This window comes from Mus musculus, chromosome 13, assembly GCF_000001635.26.
Source record: "Mus musculus strain C57BL/6J chromosome 13, GRCm38.p6 C57BL/6J".
Taxonomy (NCBI): domain Eukaryota; kingdom Metazoa; phylum Chordata; class Mammalia; order Rodentia; family Muridae; genus Mus; species Mus musculus.
Window position 1 is genome coordinate 20,747,126 of NC_000079.6, and position 21,562 is coordinate 20,768,687.

Here is a 21,562-nt window from a genome sequence, read left to right on the forward strand (position 1 = left end):
GAATGTGACTGTGATGCCAAAATGATTTTAGTGTTGATTAGGTAAATTAACACAGAGAAAATACCTTTAAAATTAAAATGCATATTTACATGAGTATACACACCTTATCAGACTAAAGTTAAGGTTTGCACATTTTGCTATATACAGCATAACTCAGAAAGGTGAGGGCGGACAAAAAGCATGCATATAAATGACACAAATATCCTTCCTTTTTGTTTAAAATGTTCCATGCATTTCTAAGTCTACTATTGATTCAATTACAAAGTAAGAGCAGAGAGACTTCTTCTGACTGTGATGGAGCGGTTGGTACCTCAGGAACATTCCACCGGAAATCACTACAAAGCCTGAGCAGGAGAAAACAGTGTGGGAAACGTCAGGAAGCTGAGTTTCCTTGGCTGTAGATGAGGGGAAGCCTTCTGAGGAAAAACATCTCCCAAGATATTAACGGTCTTTAAATTGTGAGGTGATATAAGAAGAAAGTGACTTCTGAAAGGGCAAATATTCAGCAGAAATTTCAATTTGTGACATATCAAAGAGAAACAGATGTGTTGAAGACAGGAATGTTGGGAGGGGCCCTGGAAAAGTCCTTGGCTTCTACTTGAAACTCTCGAAGGATGCCGCCAGGAAGAGAAGGGCAACGCCAACACTAACCACCACACGAGGACTTCTTGCTCTCATCTTTTCAACAAAGAACAGAAGAAAACAACGGCATGCAGGAAATCACCATTTTCTATTTTTATACAGTTCATTATTAGTGGAAAAATTAGCAGGCATGAGAAGAAATAGGAAGAAATCAGTGCTAATTTAAGAGATTAAAAAGCCCAGGAAACAGAATAACAACCAGAATACTGTAAGTATATAATTTATCAAATATCAGCTTTGAGGTAAATTTAACTATAAAACCAAACCAAACCAAACCAAACCAAACCAAACCAAACCAAACCAAACCAAACCAAACCAAACCAAAACAAAACAAAACAAAACAAAACAAATTAAATGTGGGGAATTTCCTCACAGTATCAGAATGTACAGGTAAACTCAAGTGGAAATCCTTGGAATTTGGATTGGAAATTCATAGGCTCTATTAGTTCAGCAGACTCCTAAATAGACTAAGCTTAGTAACATAGCTGACTCTGACAAAGGAAGCAGATACCAGAAAGCTTGTCAGCAGAAGGTATCCAAATTAAAAAGGAAACAAATGGAAAAGGGAAATAAAAATTAGGACTGGCTGCTCCGAAAAGCCATCTTTGCATTGTTCTTGGGTCATGCTCCACACTCACTGCAGCCACCTTCTCTGCCCACCACCTCCTACACGGACAGCTTTCTTGCTCGAACTTGACTCGCTGCATCAGACCACGGGCGTGCCCCACCATGTCAGACGCGGCAGTGCACACCAGCTCCGAGATCACCACCAAGGACTTGAAGGAGAAGAGGGAAGTTGTGGAGGAGGCAGAGAATGGAAGAGATGCACCTGCCAATGGGAACGCTCAAAATGAGGAAAATTGGGAGCAGGAAGCTGACAATGAGGTAGATGAAGAAGAGGAAGAAGGTGGGGAGGAAGAGGAGGAGGAGGAAGGTGACGGTGAGGAAGAGGATGGAGATGAAGATGAGGAAGTTGAGGCTCCTTACGGGCAAGCGGGTAGCTGAGGATGATGAGGATGACGACGTCGACACCAAGAAGCAGAAGCAGAAGACCGAGGAGGATGACTAGACAGCAAAAGGAAAAGTTACCTTACACACTGTGACCTATTCACCCCCACTTCCGGTCTCAGAATTTAAATGTGGTCACCTTCGAGTAGAGAAGCAGGCTTTACCTGCCCACAGTGGGCAGTGTCACCCACAGATGACATGCGCTCTCCACCACCCCACCAAAACCACAATATGAATTGGCAACATGGGAGGAAAAAAGAACCAGAACTTCTCAGGCCCTGCATTTTTTCTTAAAAATACGTTAAAAGGAAAAATGTCTTTGTATTTTTTATTTACAGTTTATATTTTTGTACATATTGTTAGGGGTCAGCCATTTTTAATGATAACAGGTGACCAAACCAGCCTTCAGAGCGTTTTCTGTCCTACTTCAGACTTCACTAGTGGTGTGACCACGTTCATTGTAATCTCAAAGGAGAAAAAAAAAAAACTTGTAAAAAAACAAAAACAAAAACAAAAACAACAACAAAAAACCATCTTATTCTGAGCATTCCAGTAACTTTTTTGTGTATGTACCTAGCTGTACGATAAGTAGTTGGTTTGTATGAGACGGTTAAAAAGGCCAAAGATAAAAAGATTTCTTTTCTTTTTTTTTTTTTTTGTCTATGATGTTATTGTTTATTTTTAATTTTTGGCCTGTTTGATATATGTGTGAAAAAATGTCCAACAATAAACCGGAATTTTATTTTGCTGAGTTGTTCTAAAAAAAAAAAAAAAAAAGCAAAAAATTAGAAAAACAAAAACAAACACCCCAAACCTTAGGATGTATGTAATTGATGTGAAAAACTGAAGAATGGGCATAGGCAGATACAATATTTGAGTACATTATCAAAACTAATTTCCAAAACTGATGATTAAAAAAAATCAAGCATCACCAACAAAAATAAGTAAAAATAAAAAATTAAAACAGGTTCTCAAAGTTCAGCAGCCTCTGAGTAGGATCCACACAATGCAAACCAGCTCCATACCCATGCAAATAAACTGTAGGAAATGGTAGACATAAAAACATCTTCACAGCAGTCAGAGAATAAAAGAGGCATTCCATCCGGATGAAATGCAACTCGTCTGTAGGTTTGTATCACTAGAAACTGGAATACAAAACACAGTGGGACAATATCATTAAAAAGCTGAAAGAAAATAACTGAAAGCTTAGGACATTTCTATCAACGTAGAGATTAAAATAACATTGGTGGGTATGCGAGACCTGGAAGAATCAACACAAGCCTCTTCACATGTATTAAGGCTAAACCTTCAGGCAGAGTAAAAATAATTCCATAGGAATTGCATTAATAAAGGCAGAAGAACCTGAATTCAGGTTAACCTCAGTGAGTATTATATAAACTAATGTTAATGTTTATGAAATTCAATATATTATATGTGACATATATGAAATTCAATGTATTATATATGCTATGTTAGGCAGCAAACGTAATGAAGCATTTAATGGATGTTCTTGAGACACTAGAACAAGTGGAAGAAGAAGTCAAATTGGGTTAGTAATGTAAACTGTTCTTATATAAGATGAAAACTGACATCAGTAGGAATTAATGCATATCACAATCTCTAGATCAATAGCTCTCAACCAAGGGCGTGTTTGCTCTCCAAGGGACATTTTGAAACGTCTAGAGACTGCAAATGTCACACTTAGTGGTGGGAGGTGGGAGTAGAGAGAGACTTGAGAGGGCATTTACTGGGTAGAGGGAGAAGGTACCACTTAACATCCTGTAGAGAACACAGCAGCCCTTTCAACAAATTCACCTGGCCCAACATCTCAGCACTCCTGCGGGTTGAAAAGCAATTTATTCATCCAAAAGAAAGGTGGAAGGGTTTCAAAGAAATAATGCTGAAGAGAAACACAAAACAAGAATAACATAGTAATATCAAAAATTTTTTGTTTTACTTTGTTTGTTTTTCAAGACAGGGTTTCTCTGTATAGCTAATATCAAAATTCTAATCCATCAGCTGATACAGGCCTTTCCAGTAGTTTCATCTTAACACAGGCTCACTTCCCCCTGGCTCTGCTCATCTTGGGGCTCGCAACTTGTGGCTTGTGAACCCTTTGGGGGTCGCATATCAGATGCCCTGAGTGTCAGCCATTTACATGAGGATTCTTTATTTATTTTTTTATTTTTTTGGTTTTCCGAGACAGGGTTTCTCTGTGTAGCCCTGGCTGTCCTGGAACTCACTCTGTAGACCAGGCTGGCCTCGAACTCAGAAATCCTCCTGCCTCTGCCTCCCAAGTGCTGGGATCAAAGGTGTGCGCCACCACACCCGGCTTACATGATGATTCTTTTTTTGTTTTGTTTTGTTTTTATATGGAAGAGATTGCTTTATTGTCTGATAATGATGTTGTGGCTGAAATGACTTGTGGTGTATCTATTTTTTTTTATTACGTATTTTCCTCAATTACATTTCCAATGCTATCCCAAAAGTCCCCCACACCCTCCCCCCCACTCCCCTACCCACCCATTCCCATTTTTTGGCCCTGGCGTTCCCCTGTACTGGGGCATATAAAGTTTGCCTGACCAATGGGCCTCTCTTTCCATTGATGGCCGACTACGCCATCTTTTGACACATATGCAGCTAGAGTCAAGAGCTCAGGGGTACTGGTTAGTTTATAATGTTGTTCCACCAACAGGGTTGCAGATCTCTTTAGCTCCTTGGATACTTTCTCTAGCTCCTCCATTGGGGGCTCTGTGATCCATCCAATAGCTGACTGTTAGCATCCACTTCTGTGTTTGCTAGGCCCCGGCCTAGTCTCACAAGGGACAGCTATATCACGGTCCTTGCAACAAAGGCTTACTAGTGTATGCCATGGTGTCATCCTTTGGAGGCTAATTATGGGATGGATCCCTGGTTATGGCAGTCTCTAGATGGTCCATCCTTTTGTCTCAGCTCCAAACTTTGTCGCTGTAACTCCCTCCATGGGTGATTGTTTCCAATTCTAAGAAGGAGCAAAGTATCCACACTTTGGTCTTCATTCTTCTTCAGTTTCATGTGTTTTCCATCTTGTACCTTATATCTCGCTATACTAAGTTTCTGGGCTAATATCCACTTATCAGTGAGTACATTTCATTTGAGTTCTTTTGTGATTGGGTTACCTCACTCAGGATGATGCCCTCCAGGTCCATCCATTTGGCTAGGAATTTCATAAATTCATTCTTTTTAATAGCTGAGTAGTACTCCATTGTGTAAATGTACCACATTTTTTGTATCCATTCCTCTGTTGAGGGGCATCTGGGTTCTTTCCAGCTTCTGGCTATTATAAATAAGGCTGCTATGAACATAGTGGAGCATGTGTCCTTCTTACCGGTTGGGACATCATCTGGATATATGCTCAGGAGAGGTATTGCGGGATCCTCCTGTAGTACTATGTCCAATTTTCTGAGGAACCGCCAGACTGATTTCCAGAGTGGTTGTACAAGCTTGCAATCCCACCAACAATGGAGGAGTGTTCCTCTTTCTCCACATCCACGCCAGCATCTGCTGTCACCTGAATTTTTGATCTTAGCCATTCTGACTGGTGTGAGATGGAATCTCAGGGTTGTTTTGATTTGCATTTCCCTGATGATTAAGGATGTTGAACATTTTTTCAGGTGTTTCTCAGCCTTTCGGTATTCCTCGGGTGAGAATTCTTTGTTCAGCTCTGACCCCATCTTTTAAGGGGATTATTTAATTTTCTGGAGTCTACCCTCTTGAGTTCTTTATATATATTGGATATTAGTCCCCTATCTGATTTAAGATAGGTAAAGATCCTTTCCCAATCTCTTGGTGGTCTTTTTGTCTTATTGACGGTGTCTTTTGCCTTGCAGAAGCTTTGCAGTTTCATGAGGTCCCATTTGTCAATCCTCAATCTTACAGCACAAGCCATTGCTGTTCTATTCAGGAATTTTTTTTCCCTGTGCCCATATCTTCGAGACTTTTCCCCACTTTCTCCTCTGTAAGTTTCAGTGTCTCTGGTTTTATGTGAAGTTCCTTGATCCACTTAGATTTGACCTTAGTACAAGGAGAGAGGAATGGGTAGATTCGCATTCTTCTACATGATAACAACCAGTTGTGCCAGCACCATTTGTTGAAAATGCTGTCTTTCTTCCACTGGATGGTTTTAGCTCCCTTGTCGAAGATCAAGTGAGCATAGGTGTGTGGGTTCATTTCTGGGTCTTCAATTCTATTCCATTGGTCTACTTGTCTGTCACTATACCAGTACCATGCAGTTTTGATCACAATTGCTCTGTAGTACAGTTTTAGGTCAGGCATGGTGATTCCACCAGACGTACTTTTATCCTTGAGAGCTTTTGCTATCCTAGGTTTTTTGTTATTCCAGATGAATTTGCAGATTGCTCTTTCTAATTCATTGAAGAATTGAGTTGGAATTTTGATGGGAATTGCATTGAATCTGTAGATTGCTTTTGGCAAGATAGCCATTTTTACAATGTTGATCCTGTCAATCCATGAGCATGGGAGATCTTTCCATCTTCTGAGATCTTCTTTAATTTCTTTCTTCAGGGACTGGAAGTTTTTATCATACAGATCTTTCACTTCCTTAGAGTCACGCCAAGATATTTTATATTATTTGTGACTATTGAGAAGGGTGTTGTTTCCCTAATTTCTTTCTCAGCCTGTTTATTCTTTGTGTAGAGAAAGGCCATTGACTTGTTTGAGTTAATTTTATATCCAGCTACTTCACCGAAGCTGTTTATCAGGTTTAGGAGTTCTCTGGTGGAATTTTTAGGGTCACTTATATATACTATCATATCATCTGCAAAAAGTGATATTTTGACTTCATCTTTTCCAATTTGTATCCCCTTAATCTCCTTTTGTTGTCAAATTGCTCTGGCTAGGACTTCAAGTACTATGTTGAAGAGGTAGGGAGAAAGTGGGCAGCCTTGTCTAGTCCCTGATTTTAGTGGGATTGCGTCAAGCTTCTCACCATTTACTTTGATGTTGGCTACTGGTTTGCTGTAGATTGCTTTTATCATGTTTAGGTATGGGCCTTGAATTCCTGATCTTTCCAAGACTTTTATCATGGATCTTGTCGAATGCTTTTTCCATATCTAACGAGATGATCATGTGGTTTTTGTCTTTGAGTTTGTTTATATAATGGATTACATTGATGGATTTTCGTATATTAAACCATCCCTGCATCCCTGGAATAAAACCTACTTGGTCAGGATGGATGCTTGCTTTAATGTGTTCTTGGATTCGGTTAGCAAGAATTTTATTGAGTATTTTTGCATCGATATTCATAAGGGAAATTGGTCTGAAGTTCTCTATCTTTGTTGGATCTTTCTGTGGTTTAGGTATCAGAGTAATTGTGGCTTCATAGAATGAGTTGGGTAGACTTCCCTCTACTTCTATTTTGTGGAATAGTTTGTGCAGAACTGGGATTAGATCTTCTTTCAAGGTCTGGTAGAACTCTGTACTAAACCCATCTGGTCCTGGGCTTTTTTTGGCTGGGAGACTATTAATGACTGCTTCTATTTCTTTAGGGGATATGGGACTGTTTAGATCATTAACTTGATCCTGATTTAACTTTGGTACCTGGTATCTGTCTAGAAATTTGTCCATTTCGTCCAGGTTTTCCAGTTTTGTTGAGTATAGCCTTTTGTAGAAGGATGTGATGGTGTTTTGGATTTCTTCAGGATCTGTTGTTATTTCTCCTTTTTCATTTCTGATTTTGTTAATTAGGATGTTGTCCCTGTGCCCTCTAGTGAGTCTAGCTAAGGGTTCATCTATCTTTACATGATGATTCTTAACAGTAGCAAAATTACATCTAAGAAGTAGCAAGGAAAATAATTTTATGGTTGGGTATAGAGAAAAACCTCTTATGGACTGTATGGATGCGACATGTGTCAATGAAAGCTCACTGTAGCTGGGGCAGGAAATAGAAGTGGAACATCCACAAGAGTAAGGATTCTAGGAGAGAGGTAGGCAGGGGAGGAGGAGTCTACCCTCACAGAGAGGAGGATTGTGGCATGCAGCTAAGGACCAGGAAACTAGTCAAGTGGCAGAATTTAGACTAGGATTAGTGGGCTATTAATTTAAGAGCTATTGGGGAACCAGCCAAAGCTAATTGGCCAAGGCATTTGTTAATATATATTTTATATATTTAATATATATCTGAGTTGTTATTTCAGAAGCTTGAGGCCAGGAGGCAAACTCGATTTTTAGAGTTGAGGGTCACCACAGCATGAGGAAGTGGGTAAAAGTGTTACAGCATCAGGAAGGTTGAGAACCCCTGGGAGGGAGCAACTCATGACCTCACCTCTCACTCCACATGTTTCTGGGAAGCTGCCTAAAATCTTCACTGAAGAGTCTTTTTTTCCTCCTAGAAGCATGAAGGTTTGCATTTGATGTCATTACAAACTAACAAAGTTAAACATATAGGCTAGGCTTCAATTCATCTTTTAAAGGTATTATTAATATTGCTTATGATTGACAAGTCATAATTAAGTATATCAATATAGTATATTGTGATATTTTGATATGTGATGTGCAGGTGAAATGACTAAATTAAGCTAATATGTCAATCACCTCACCTATTACTTTTTGTCTTGAGACACAGGAAATTTGTTTTAGTTATTTTGAAATAACTGAACTACCACCAAAGAATATGCATAAGCTGGACCTAGACACTTGACATGGATGGATGTAGCAGATGTGCAGCATGATCTTCATGTGTGTCCCCTAAAAATTGGAGGCAGGGGCTTTCTCTGACTCTGTGGTGGGCCTTTGAAACTCATTCCCATAGCTAGGCTGCCTTGTCTGACCTCAGTAGGAGAGGATGTGAAATAAGAATAGTCTCTTATTAACTTTCTGTGAAAATCTCTTCTCACCCATATGAACCACTGTGCTAGGTGATCATCACTCCCTCCCTCTCACATCAGCTCTTAGTAACAATCACTCTATCCTTTACTTGTCTGAGTTTAACTTGCCCGCCTACATGCCTGAAATCATGAAGAATTTGCCTTCATGCTTGGCTTACTTATGGTCTTCAGGTTCATTCATGTTGCTACAAACAGCAGGTTTCTCCTTCCCCTGAAAGACTGAATAGTATGCCATTGAGTATATCTACCACACTCCCTTTAGGGATTTAGCTATTGATGGACATTTTAGATTGTTGTCATAGTGTGGTATCTTGTTGACATACTGGCTTCATTGCCTTTAGGTATCAGAAAACTATTTTTATGGTGTGAACAAGGCATGTCACCATGGGTGACATATTGAAGACTTGCTACCTAGTTGATGATGGTGTTTAGAGAGCGTGTGAAACCTTTAGGAGAGGTAGCCTTGTAGGAAGACTTTCATTTTTTCTCCATTAATTTATTTATTCACTTTACAGACTGATCAAAGCCCAGCTCCCTCCTCTCCTCCCAGCCCCACCCCTAACCTCTTTCCCCTTCTCCTCAGAGAATAGGAGGCCTTCCATGATCACCCGAACACTTGATACATCAAGTCACAGCAGGGCAAAGCACATCCTCTCCTACTGAGGTCAGGCAAGGCAGCCTAGCTATGGGAATGAGTTTCAAAGGCCCACCACAGAGTCAGAGAAAGCCCCCGCCTCCAAGTTTTAGGGGACACACATGAAGATCAAGCTGCACATCTGCTACATCCATCCATGTCAAGTGTCTAGGTCCAGCTTATGCATATTCTTTGGTGGTAGTTCAGTCTCTGTGAGACACTATGGACCCAGGTCATGTACTCCGTTGGTCTTCTTGTGGTGTCCTTAACCACTACAGCTCCCTCATTCCTTCCCCCAACTCTTCCACACGCCTGTGGGTCTCCATTAGTTACTGGATGAATCCTCTCTGAAGACAGTTATGATAGGCTCCTGTCAACAAGCATAGCAGATTATCAATAATAATATCAGGGTTTGGCTTTCTCTCATTGAGATGGGTCTCAAGTTGGACCAGTCCATCTTTATCCCTCCATCTTTATCTCTGCACTTCTTGTAGGCAGGACAAATTTTGTGTCAAAAGTTCTGTGGGTGGTTTGGTGTCCCCCTTCCTCCACTGGAAGTTCTGCCTGGCTACAGGAGGTATCCTCTTCAGGCCATAGTCTCGGCTGTTAAGATTCTCAGCGACAGTCACCCCCAAAGGCTCCCAGTAGTCTCTCCCATGGCAGAGCTTCCCCACCCTACCTGATCTCTACTCTGTTCCCTTCCCCACCCCCTCTCCCATCCAGTTTCCTCCTTCCATCTATTTTTATATGACTATTTTATTTCACCTTCTGAGAGATCCAAGCATCCTTCTTTGGTCCCTCCCTGCTACTTTGCTTCTTTGGATCTGTGGATTGTATCATGGTTATCCTGTACATTATGGCTAATATCCACTTATCAGTGAGTACATACCATGCATTTTCTTTTGGGTCTGGGTTACCACACTCAGGATGATATTTTCGAGTTTGATCCATTTGCCTGCAAATTTTATGATATTCTTGTTTTTAACAGATAAGTTGTATTCCATTGTGTAAAATATACCATATGTTCTTTATCCATTCTTTGATTGAAGAACATCTAGTGTTGGGTCCAGGGTGGAAGCTGAGAAAACTCATTTCAGAGATAGAAGCTTGAAATAAAGGGTTTACTTTCTGAGAGAGCAAGGAGATAGAGATCTGAACTGTGTTCCAAAGGAAAATCACACAACATTTTTAAAGGATGAGAACACAAGACAAGGGGGAACAGGGTGGGCTATTGCATTAACTAATCATATTTTGACACAAGGGGTTAATACTGGTAACTGGGCCTTATGCGGGTGGCCTGGTTTCAAGGTCCTTGAGTCAGCTTTTGCAGTCAGGTCCGTTCTGGTTCTGGGACTCTGACCTGGAATCTGGAGTGGTAATGGAACAAAGGAGTGGGCAAGCAGCAGGTAGTCAGTAGAACAAGGAGAACCAGAATTCAGAATGCTTATCTGGGCAAGGTGAATGTAGTCAATTGAGTCAAGACAGGCAGAACATTTATTACTTGTGTACCTTAGTTATATAACAGGATAACAGTATCTTCCCTCTTTGCTTCCTTTACTGGTTAACAGACAAACATGAAACATCTGAAGAAGCAGGATAGGCTTTGAGTTCTGGGGCCTGGGAACATGAATTCAGTTTTGTCCCAGCAAAGTAAATTTTACTCCTGAGAAGGCTAAGCTCAGCAAACTGTCTACTAACACTAGGTTGTTTCCAGTTTCTGACTAATACAAATAAAGCTGCCATGGACATAGTTGAGCAAGTGTCCTTGTGGGATGGAGGAATATCTTTGTGTTTATGCCTGGGAGTGGTATAGCTGGGTATTGAGGTAGAACTTTTCACAATTTTCTGAGAAACTGCCAAATTGATTTCCAAGGTAGTTTTACAAGTTTGCACTCCCACCAGCAATGGAGAAATGTTCCCCCTTGCTCCACATTCTCACTAGCATGTTCTGTCACTTGAGTTTTTGATCTTAACCATTCTGACAGTGTAAAATAGATTCTCAGAGTCATTTTGATTTGTGCTTCCTTGATGACTAAGGTCATTGAACAGTTCTTTAAGTCTCTCTCAGCTACTAATGAGTCCTTTGTTGAGAACTCTCTGTTTAGCTCTGTACCCCATTTTTAAATTGAGTTATTTGGTTTGTTGGTGTAATTTCTTGAATTCTTTATCTTTTTTTTTTTTTTTTTGGATATTAGCCTCTGTCTGATGTAGGGTTGATAAAGATCTTTTCCCATTCTGTAGGCTGCCTTTTTGTCCTAACAGTGTCCTTTGCCTTACAGAACCTTTTCAGTTACATGAGGTTTCATTTATTAACTGTTGCTTGTAGTGCCTGAGCTGTTGCTCTTCTGTTCATTGTATCTAGTTTTATGTTGAGGCCTCTGATCCACTTGGACCTGCATCGTCGACTAGGAAAGGATGCAAAAAAGGAAGTTACCATTATCCTGTTATGTAACTAAGGCACACAAGTCATAAATGTGCTGCCTGTCTTGACATAATTAACAATAAGAAGCTTGCCCACTCTTTTGTCCCCTTAGCTTTCTAATTCTGTGTGGAGGGTAATAAAGATGATCTGTCTTCTTTTTTCTACATGCAGATATCCCTATAGACCAGCATCAAGCACCATTTATGGAAGATGCTCTCTCTTTTTCCGTTGTATAGTTTTGGCTTCTTTGTCAAAAATCACATGTCTGTAGGTATGTGGGTTAATTTCCGAGTCTTCAATTCTATTCCGTTGATCAATCTGTTTGTTTTTATATCAATACTATGTGGTATTTATTACTATTATCCTGTAGTAGAGTTTGAAATTAGGGGTGGTTATACCTCCAAAGGTTCTTTTATTGTACAGGATTGTTTTAGGTTTCTCCCCTCCCCATGTGAAGTTGCTAATTGCCCTTTCAAGGTCTGTAATGAATTGTGTTGGAATTTTGATGGAAATTGGATTAAATTTGTAGATTGCTTTTGGTTAGATGAACATTTTTACTAGATTAATCCTCTTCATTTGCTTTCTATTTGCTGATCTCTTCTTCAATTTCTTTCTTCAGAAACTTGGAGTTTTTGTCATATAGGTCTTTTACTTACTTGGTTAGAGTTACATCGAGATATTTTATATTATTTGTGACTATTGTGAAATGTGTTGTTTTTCTAATTTCTTTTTCAGCCTGTTTATCATTTGTGTAAAAGAGAGCTCCTGATTTTCTTGTTATTTTTTATCTAGCCACTTTTCTGAAGGTGTTTGTCCACTGTAGGAGCTCTCTGGGAGAATTTTGGTGTCACTTACACATACGACCAGATCATCTGTGAATAGAGACACTCTAACTTCTTCCTTTCCAATTTGTATCACCTTAATCTCCTTTGGTTGTCTTATTCCTCTAGCTATAACTTCAAGTACTATATTCAATAGATATGCAGAAGAGTGAGCAGCCTTGTCTTGTCCCTGATTTTGATGGAATTGCTTTAAGTTTTGATCCATTTAATTTGATGTCAGCTATTGGCTTAGTGTATTTTGCCTTTATTGTCTCTAGGTATGTGCCTTGAACCCCTGATCTCTACAAGACTTTTAATATGATTTTGTCAAAGGCTTTGCTGAATCTGATGAATAATTTGGTGAATTATTTTAATGCACTTTCCTGTATTAAACCACACCTGCATCCCTGGGATGCCTACTTGATCATGGTGGATGATGGGTTTTCATGTGTTCTTGGATTTGGTTTGCAAGTATTTTATTGAGTATATTTTCACCAAAGTTCCTAAGAAAAATTTGTCTCAAATTCTCTTTCTTTGTTGATTATTTGCGTGATTTAAGTATCAGGGTAACTGTGGCCTCATAGGATGAGTTTGACAATGCTCCTTCTGTTTTTATTTTGTGGAATAGTTTGAAGAGTGTTGGTATTAGCTCTTCTTTGAGAGTCTGGTAGAATTCTACACTAAAACCATCTAGCCCTGAGTTTCTTCTGCCTAGGAGACTTTAATGACTGCTTTTATTTCCTCAGGAGCTATAGGACTATTTAAATTGTTTACCTAAGCTTGATTTAACTTTAGGAAGTAGTATTTATCAAGAAAATCATCCATTTTGTTTAGTTTTTTTTTTTTAATATTTTGGAGTACAGGCTTTTTAAGTTACCTAATGAATCTTTTGATTTCCTCCTTTGCTGTTATTATATTCCACTTTTCATTTCTGATTTTGTTAATTTGGATAGAGTCTCTCTTCTACCTTTTAGTTGGTTTGGCTAAGGATTTGTCCATCTTGCTGATTTTCTGAAAGAACCAACTTTTTTTTTTTTGATTCTTTGTATTCAAATTTATTGATTTCTGCCCTGAGTTTGATTACTTCCTGCTTTCTATTGTGTTTACTTATTTTTGTTTTAGAGCTTTCAGGTTTGCTTTTAAATTGCTGTATGAGATCTCTCCAATTTCTTTATAAAGGTGCTTAGTGCTATAGACTTCCTCTTAGCACTGCTTTCACTGTATCCCATAAATTTGGATATATTGTGCCTTAATCCATTTTCACTGAATTCTAGAAATTTTTTCTTTCTTTATTTCTTTCTTGATCAAGTGGTCATTGAGTAGAGAGTTGTTCAGTCTCCATAAGCTTTTAGGCTTTCTGTATTTCTACTGTTGTTGAAGTCCAGCTTTAATCCATGGTGGTCAGATAAGTTACAATGATTTATTTTATTTTTCTTCTATCTGTTAAAACTTGTTTTGTGACTGACTATATGGTCGATTTAGGAGAAGGTTCTTTGAGGCACTGAGAAGAGGGTATATTCTTTTGAGGTTGGGTGAAATGTTCTGTAGATATCTGTTAAGTTCCTTTGATTCATAACCTCTGTTAATTTCATTATTTATCTATTTAGTTTCTGTTTCAATGACCTGACAATTGTTGAAAGTGGGGTATTGAAGTCTCTCACTATTAATGTTGGGATTCGATGTGTTATTTAAATTTTAGTTTGGGTTTTTTTTTGTTTTGTTTTGTTTTTTAAAATAAATGTAGGTGCCCTTGCATTTGGGACATAGATGTTTAGAATGAAGACATCATCTTGGTAGATTTTCACTTTGATGAGTATAAAGTGGCTTTCCCCATCCCTTTGGATAAATTTGGTTGGAAGTCTATTTTATGAGATATTAGAATGGTGACTCCTATGAATCTTGGGTCTGTTTGCTTGGAAAACTTTTTCAAGCCCTTTACTCTGAGGTAATGTCTACCTTTGTTGCTGAGGTATGTTTCTTATACGTAGTAGCATGTTGGATCCTTTTTCACATCTATTCTGTTAGTCTGTGTCTGTTTATTGGAATTGAGTCCATTGATGTTGAGAGATATTAATGACCAGTGATTGTCAATTCCTATTATTTTGATGTTGGTGGTAGTAGTAGTAGAAGTAGTAGTAGTAGTAGTAGTGTGTGTGTGTGTGTGTGTGTCTGTGTGCGCGCACGCTCGCGTGTGTGCGCTTGCATGCACATGCACACTTGTGTGTTTCCCTTCTTTTGTTTTTGCTGGTGTGGAGTTATTTCCCATGTTTTCTTATAGTTAACCTCCTTGAGTTGGAGTTTTCTTAGCGTATCTTCTGTAGGGCTGAATTTGTTGATAGATATTGTTTAAATTTGGTTTTGTCATGAAGTATATTGTTTTCTCCATCTATGCTTTTGGAAGTTTTTCTAGTTATAGTTGTCTGGGCTAGCATCTGTGATCTTTTAGAGACTGCAAGTCATCTGTCGAGGCCCTTCTAGTTTTTAAAATATCTGGTTTAATTCTGATATGTTTGACTTCATACTTTACTTGACCTTATTCCTTTGGTGCTTTTAATACTTTTTCTTTTTTTTCTGTACAGTTAGTGTTTTGGTTATTATGTGGCAGGATCTTTTCTGATCCAATCTATTTTGTGTTCGATAAATTTCTTTTACATATGTAGACATCTCCTCTTTCTTTAGGTTAGGAAAATTTTTTCTATGATTTTGTTGAAAATATTTTCTGGGCCTTTGAGATGGGAATCTTCTTTTTCAATTCCTATTTTTTGTAGGTCTGGTCTTTTCATAGTATCCCAATTTTCCTGGATGTTTTGTATTAGAAACTTCTTAGAAATATTTTCTTTGACTGATGTATCTGTTTCTTCTATTGTATCTTCTATGCCTGAGATTCTCTTTTCCGTCTCTTGTGTCCTGTTGATAATGCTTGCCTCTGTTATTCCTGTTATCTTACCTAGATTTATCCATCCCAGTTTGTATTTTCTTTATTGCTTTAATTTCCATTTTCAGATCTTGAATACTTTTATTTATTTTCTTCACTTGTTTGATTGCATTTCCCTGTGTTTCTTTCCCACCATAAAGTCCTCTATTATCTTCATAAGATTGTGTTTAAGGTAATTTTCTTGTGCTTTAGCTGTCTTAGAATAACCAGGGCTTTCTGGGTTCTGGCAGTACCATATTGCCCTGGCTCTTGTTATGTTGGCCTTTAGCCATCTGATTGTCTTTGGTATTGGCAGGCCTGATAGCAGCAGACCTCTTGTAGTCCCAGACTACAGTAGGCCTCTGGTTCCTTAATTACAGCAGACTTCTGGGAATGCAGGAAGAGCTGTGGGCCAGGTAATGGAGGACACAGGGGACAGGGCAGAATTCTCTGCTATAGGACCCACCTGGAGGAAACCTAGAAATAAGGCTGGGAAAGCTGTATAACCTTAACCTACTTCCATTCTCTCTCCCTTTCCTTCCTGTTTGTGGTAAAAATATGATAAGCCAGTTTCCTCATTCTCTCCTCTTGCACTCTTACCCTCTTCCCTCTTTGTCCATTCTCTCCCCATTCCCCCCCCCCCCTCTCTCCATGTGTTCCTGGCCTGTCTCTACTCCTCTACACTATCTATCTATCTATCTATCTATCTATCTATCTATCTATCTATCTATCTATCTATTTATCTATCTATCCCCTCAATTCCCCCTCACTATTCCTTAAATAAACTCTAGTCTCATTGTGTGACTGGTCCCTCGGGGGAAAGGGATGCCTCAGCATGGGCCCACAGAAACATCCCCTTTCCTCACATCATATCACACCTCTACCAAACATATCCCTGGCTTCTTTTTCTTTTTTATAAAACACAACAGGCCTCTTTTACCCCTACCCTTATCTTAAACTCCAAGTCCTGCTCCAACTCATGGATGTCCCTTCCCCACCTACGGATCCTCATTATAACCTACTATTGCTCTCTCACCATCTTGCTATCCTTTCTCTTTCTTACCATTTCTTGCTTTTTTTTTTTTTTTTTTTTTTTGGTTATCCTTGCTTTCATAGCTCTAGTCTTGTCCAGTCTGTTTCTCTCTGCTTTGTACTCTTCAAGATACCCAAAATATTCATTCATTCTCTCTCTCTCTCTCTCTCTCTCTCTCTCTCTCTCTCTCTCTCTCTCTCCCCCCCCCCAGTAACACACTCACAATAATGGAGTAGACATTTCAACAGATTCTTGACTATGCCCCTTACGTACAGTAATCAATACACTCAAGTTCACTGAACATTCTTGAAAGAGGAAAGAGGAGAAAGTTGATCTTTAACTGTTCTGATTTTGTATCCTTCACCCTGACAACCCCTGACTATGTAGCAGCTGCAACTGCCCCTCAGAGAAGCATCCCTCAAATTACTTCATTATAGCACTACTCAGCCTCTGACCTCAGCTTTGGAGAATATCCCTTGACTTGTCATAAAATGTGGTTTCCTTAGCCCTCAAATGCCTATCATCTGCTGATAATTGTAGTTTCTCTGCTTTTTTTGTATTGGAAATTGAACCCAGGTTGTCATACAGGCTAAGTAAGTGATCTCCACTGAGCTACGTCTCCTGGCCACTTCATATATTCTTTTGAGACAGGGTCAAAGTTATCTAGATTAGGCTTTAATTTATTCTAGTTCAGGTAGTGGTTAAAGTTGCAATTTCCCTGCCTCAGCCTCTTGAGTAGGTAGAATTGCAGTATGTACCACCATATGCTGTGTACTTTTGCTAAACTTTACATCTATGGTAAAATGCATATAACTTGCAAGTTACCATTTTAACTGCTTTTAAGTCTCCAACCTGATGTCATGAAGTAGCTCATTATAGCACAACCATCACCAGCATTCATCTCAAGGACAACATCTTCCCCAAATGAAATCTTACACCTGTTTATAACTCTCCTCTCTCCCTTTTCAGCATTCTATCTGCCTGAGCATTTACCTGTCCTGTGTGTCTCCTTTATTTGAGCTCATATATTTGTCTTTTGTGACTAGTGTATGTCACTTAGCACAATATCTTCAAAGTACAATATGCTGTAATATTGCTACTCTGTTGTTGAAGTGACAGGAATTTCCCTGCAGGGCTATTCTGTACTTTGTTTATCTATTCAGGAATCAATGGCACTTGCCTTGTCTACTGTTTTGCTGTTGAATAGTGGAACAATTAACTGTTAGTGGGAATGTATAGTATCTCTTAAAGATCCCACCTCTAGTCTTTTTGGGTATACCCAGAATGGTGCTGTTGGGTCATGTGCCAATTTTACTCTTATTTTTGAAGATCAGCCACACTGTCTCCAATAGCATGTGTACAGCTTTACATTCTTCTCGGACAGTTTACAGTGGCTCCAATTTCTTTACATCCTTTCCAATAGCTGTTGTTTCTGTCTTTTTAGAGTATCAAGCCTGGCAATGAGTGTGTAGTAGTGTCTCAGTGTTGTTGTTCTAGCTACTAGGGTGGCTCACACTCCACAGGACACATTCCCAGAAGCAGCTTGGCATTTAGGTGTCCTGTTGGGCCTCCAGAAAGAGTCTGACTGGAAGAAGACAGTAATCCTAGGAGTTTATTCTATGTCCCTGATATTGTCATCTGTTGAGCTGAGCATCATTTGTTAGGACTAAGAACATCTACTACACTCAGCTCCAGTATAGAATTTTGAAGGAGATAATGAAATGACTTATGTAGTGATGGGAGTTTCTGAATGAGAAAATTACAGAAAGAAGCTATGTGGCTTTAGATCTATTTGTGCTATACATGTGGGATTTCAGAAGAATAACATAGCTACCCAGAACAACAACAAAATGGTGATATTAAAAAAATAGAGACCTTTTGGCAGCGAACCTTGAGTATGGACCTGTGACAACTGAGAATAGGGCTTGACGAAGCAGAAGCTACAGTTCTAAAAATATAAGCCCCACACTCAATCACAAAACAGATGAGTTTTGCAGACTACAGTCACTCTAAATCCTGAAGTCCTTAAATGCCAGCCATTTAGACCCACGTGTCCCAAATGTAGGACCTGAGAGTAATTGACTCAGTGGCTACTGCACACAGCCATACACAGCAAGGACAGGATCACTTGCTTTCCAGAAATCCCCAACTTACAACACTTGGTCAAACCATGTCAATTAACACCACTTGCCTGGTCCTCCCTTTGAAGATTCTGTGAGCTCCCTCGGTGTGCAGTGGGCCTTACAACTATGTTAATAGCTCTGACTTTGTGGATTGTAGGTATGTTCCAGGTAGTCTTGGCTGAAGGATACTGACTAGTATCCAATTGCACAGCACACTTGAGGTCAGCTCACTGAAATGTCATGATTCTGGAAATGATCAAAGCCACTCTTTCTAGCCACTTGTCCCTTCTCCTTTATTCTCGCCTCCTTTCCACCTTGCCTAAGATCTTTAAACGCCATACAGGACACTTAGGTACTTCACTTCTATTTATATGTTTCTTGTAGAAATGAATAATTTAATATCATAAAACAAGTTGACCTAAGAACAAAGCAATTAAAACTACATTAAAATAAGAATTCTCCCCCTAAGACTCATTAAGGAAATGGGAAGAAATCAGTCCAGTCACCTGTTGTAAAATCCCAATATAAGGATTAACCAATTTTCTGCTTTTGAAATAATATATCCACCATTTGTTACCTTTTTTCTTGCAAGTTTCCCTTAAATTCTTTATGGTAATATAATGAAAGCGTGACAGAAATGGACCCAGTGAGCCAAGCTGCCCCTCCTCCCTCTACAGATCCATTTCTTGACTAACAACCCAGGAGTGTGCTGACTCAACTCTTTTAAGCTCAAGTCCAAGAAGAAGGTCCCAGATTTCTTCTACTCATTCCCACTCCCATTTCTCCTTTTTTCTAGAACTCGTTTAATGCTCTGAGGAGGATGTCAGCCCTTTTGAGCAACCTGAGGAAGGAGGGTAGACTGCCTTACTCATGCTTCATACCAGCTTTCTCCCCTACACTCTGAAAGCAGTCTTGTTCTCTTGGATTCCCTTTCCAGTATTGCAGAGACCAACCAATCTCTTCATGAGAATTTTAAACTAAGACTGAAAACATTGGCCCTGAAACATATAAACTTACAAGCTACTATGGCCCAAAGCATTAAATAGTTCAAAGTCTAAGAGAAAAACAAAACAGGAGCTCTGAGAAAACAGAGGACTCACTTTGAACTGGTTACTTTGGTCAGTGTTGTGACCAAACTGGAAAACACTGGGAAAATCAAAACCATTCTGATTCATGGTTTGAGGACACAGTCCTTTCTGGTGTGCAAGGCCTGGTGGCAAGGACATGAGGCAGCTGTTCACATTGTACCCACTGTCAAGAAGCAGAAAGACGCTGGGCAGTGGTGGCGCACGCCTTTAATCCCAGCACTTGGGAGGCAGAGGCAGGTGGACTTCTGAGTTTGAGGCCAGCCTGGTCTACAGAGTGAGTTCCAGGACAGCCAGGGCTACACAGAGAACCCCTGACTCGAAAAAACAAAACAAAACAAAAACAAAAACAAAAACAAAAACCAACCAACCAACAACAACAAAAAGAAGCAGAAAGACATGAACATCTCATCTCACTGTTCTCATTTTCTCTAATATGGACTTCCTGGTGTTACCCATGTTTGGGTTGGGGAGTCTTCTCTCCTAAACTAAACCTGTCTGGAAACACACACACACACACACACACACACACACACACACGCGCGCACACACACACACACACACACACACACGCGCACACACACACACACACACACACACACTCACACACACACACTCACACACTCACACACACACACACACACACACACACACTCACACACACACACACACACACACACACACACACACACTCACACACACACACACACACACACACACACACACACACACACACGCGCACCCAGAGGTGTATCTCCTAGGTGTTTCTAAGATTTATTCACACTGATAATGAATAACAGCCACCATGAGCACACTCTTTGTTAACACCCAAACATTATTTTTAAACGTTTATATCTCACTCCTGCTCCCATAGTCTCATAGCCAACTCAAGTTGCAAATATGCTTTTATTCCAATTTTAAATCCATGCACAGTCCCACACAGTGTTTCTAAACCTTCCTAATGTTGTGTTCCTTTAATACAACTCCTCATGAAGTGATGACCCTGACTAAAATTATTTCTGTTGCTACTTCATAACTCTAATTTGCTACTGTTGTGAACATTTATGTAAATATCAAATATGCAAGGTGGTCTTAGGTGACCCTTGTGAAAGGTTCATTTGACCCCCCAAAAGGTTGTGACCCACAGGTTGAGGACACCTGGTCTAGCCATTTCAACACTGCTTGAAACTCCAAAGTCTCTTCTGAGAACTGTGTTTCCTTATAAAATAATAACTAAAAACCATATTCTTCTAACACATAGTGGAACATAATAAGCTTTCTGATTTACAAAAGAGAGGGCCAGAAAGATAGAGAAAAATCAGATTGCATCAATATTGAACCAAGCAGAGAAAATAGCAAATTCTTCAGCTCTATGTTCAATACTGGATGCTTGTGGTGGCACCACCTGCACTTCAATAGGCTTGGGTATCTGCCCCTCCAGCTCTGCTTCCTACAGTACATCCTCTTGAGCCAACTGTACGTGGTGCCTACAGCTTTCCTCAACAGACCTCTTTGGATCCAAATATCTCCAATATCTTTGGGGTCTCCACAGCAATTCGGGGTTCACTTTCAACATGTTTGTGCAATGACCTCCCATAGCTTTCCTACAGGAAATCCAACTCTGCTACACATTTCCTGGCCTCAATGTCTTCCTTAACTTGGTCCAAGCCTCCGAGAGCTTTTATTCTCTACATTTTCCATGCCTGCAAAATTGTAAGGGTGATACTACTAGGTTTTCTGTTATCTCAGACTGTTATCAAGTCCCCTTCTATAATAGCTGTAACTTTAATTTTTTTCAAATCTTATTTTGAATGATGGTTCTTAAATGCTTTAACCTCCCTTTTAGCCCATCACCCACCAGCAGTAGTAGGAGAAAAAGGATACAAAGAATTGGACCTGTTTAGAAAGGTTCTTTGGAGCACCTCCCATCTGTGTTATCTGGAAATCAGCAGTTCAGTTTACAGGTTAGCAGTGGCAGCTTGACCCACTCACAAAC

General features: G+C 39.6%; 1 pseudogene; it reads left to right on the top strand.

The window, feature by feature from the left end:
* The first annotated feature begins 1,359 nt into the window (after window positions 1–1,359).
* Window positions 1,360–1,711, top strand: Gm7614 (annotated as a pseudogene).
* Window positions 1,712–21,562: the final 19,851 nt, after the last annotated feature.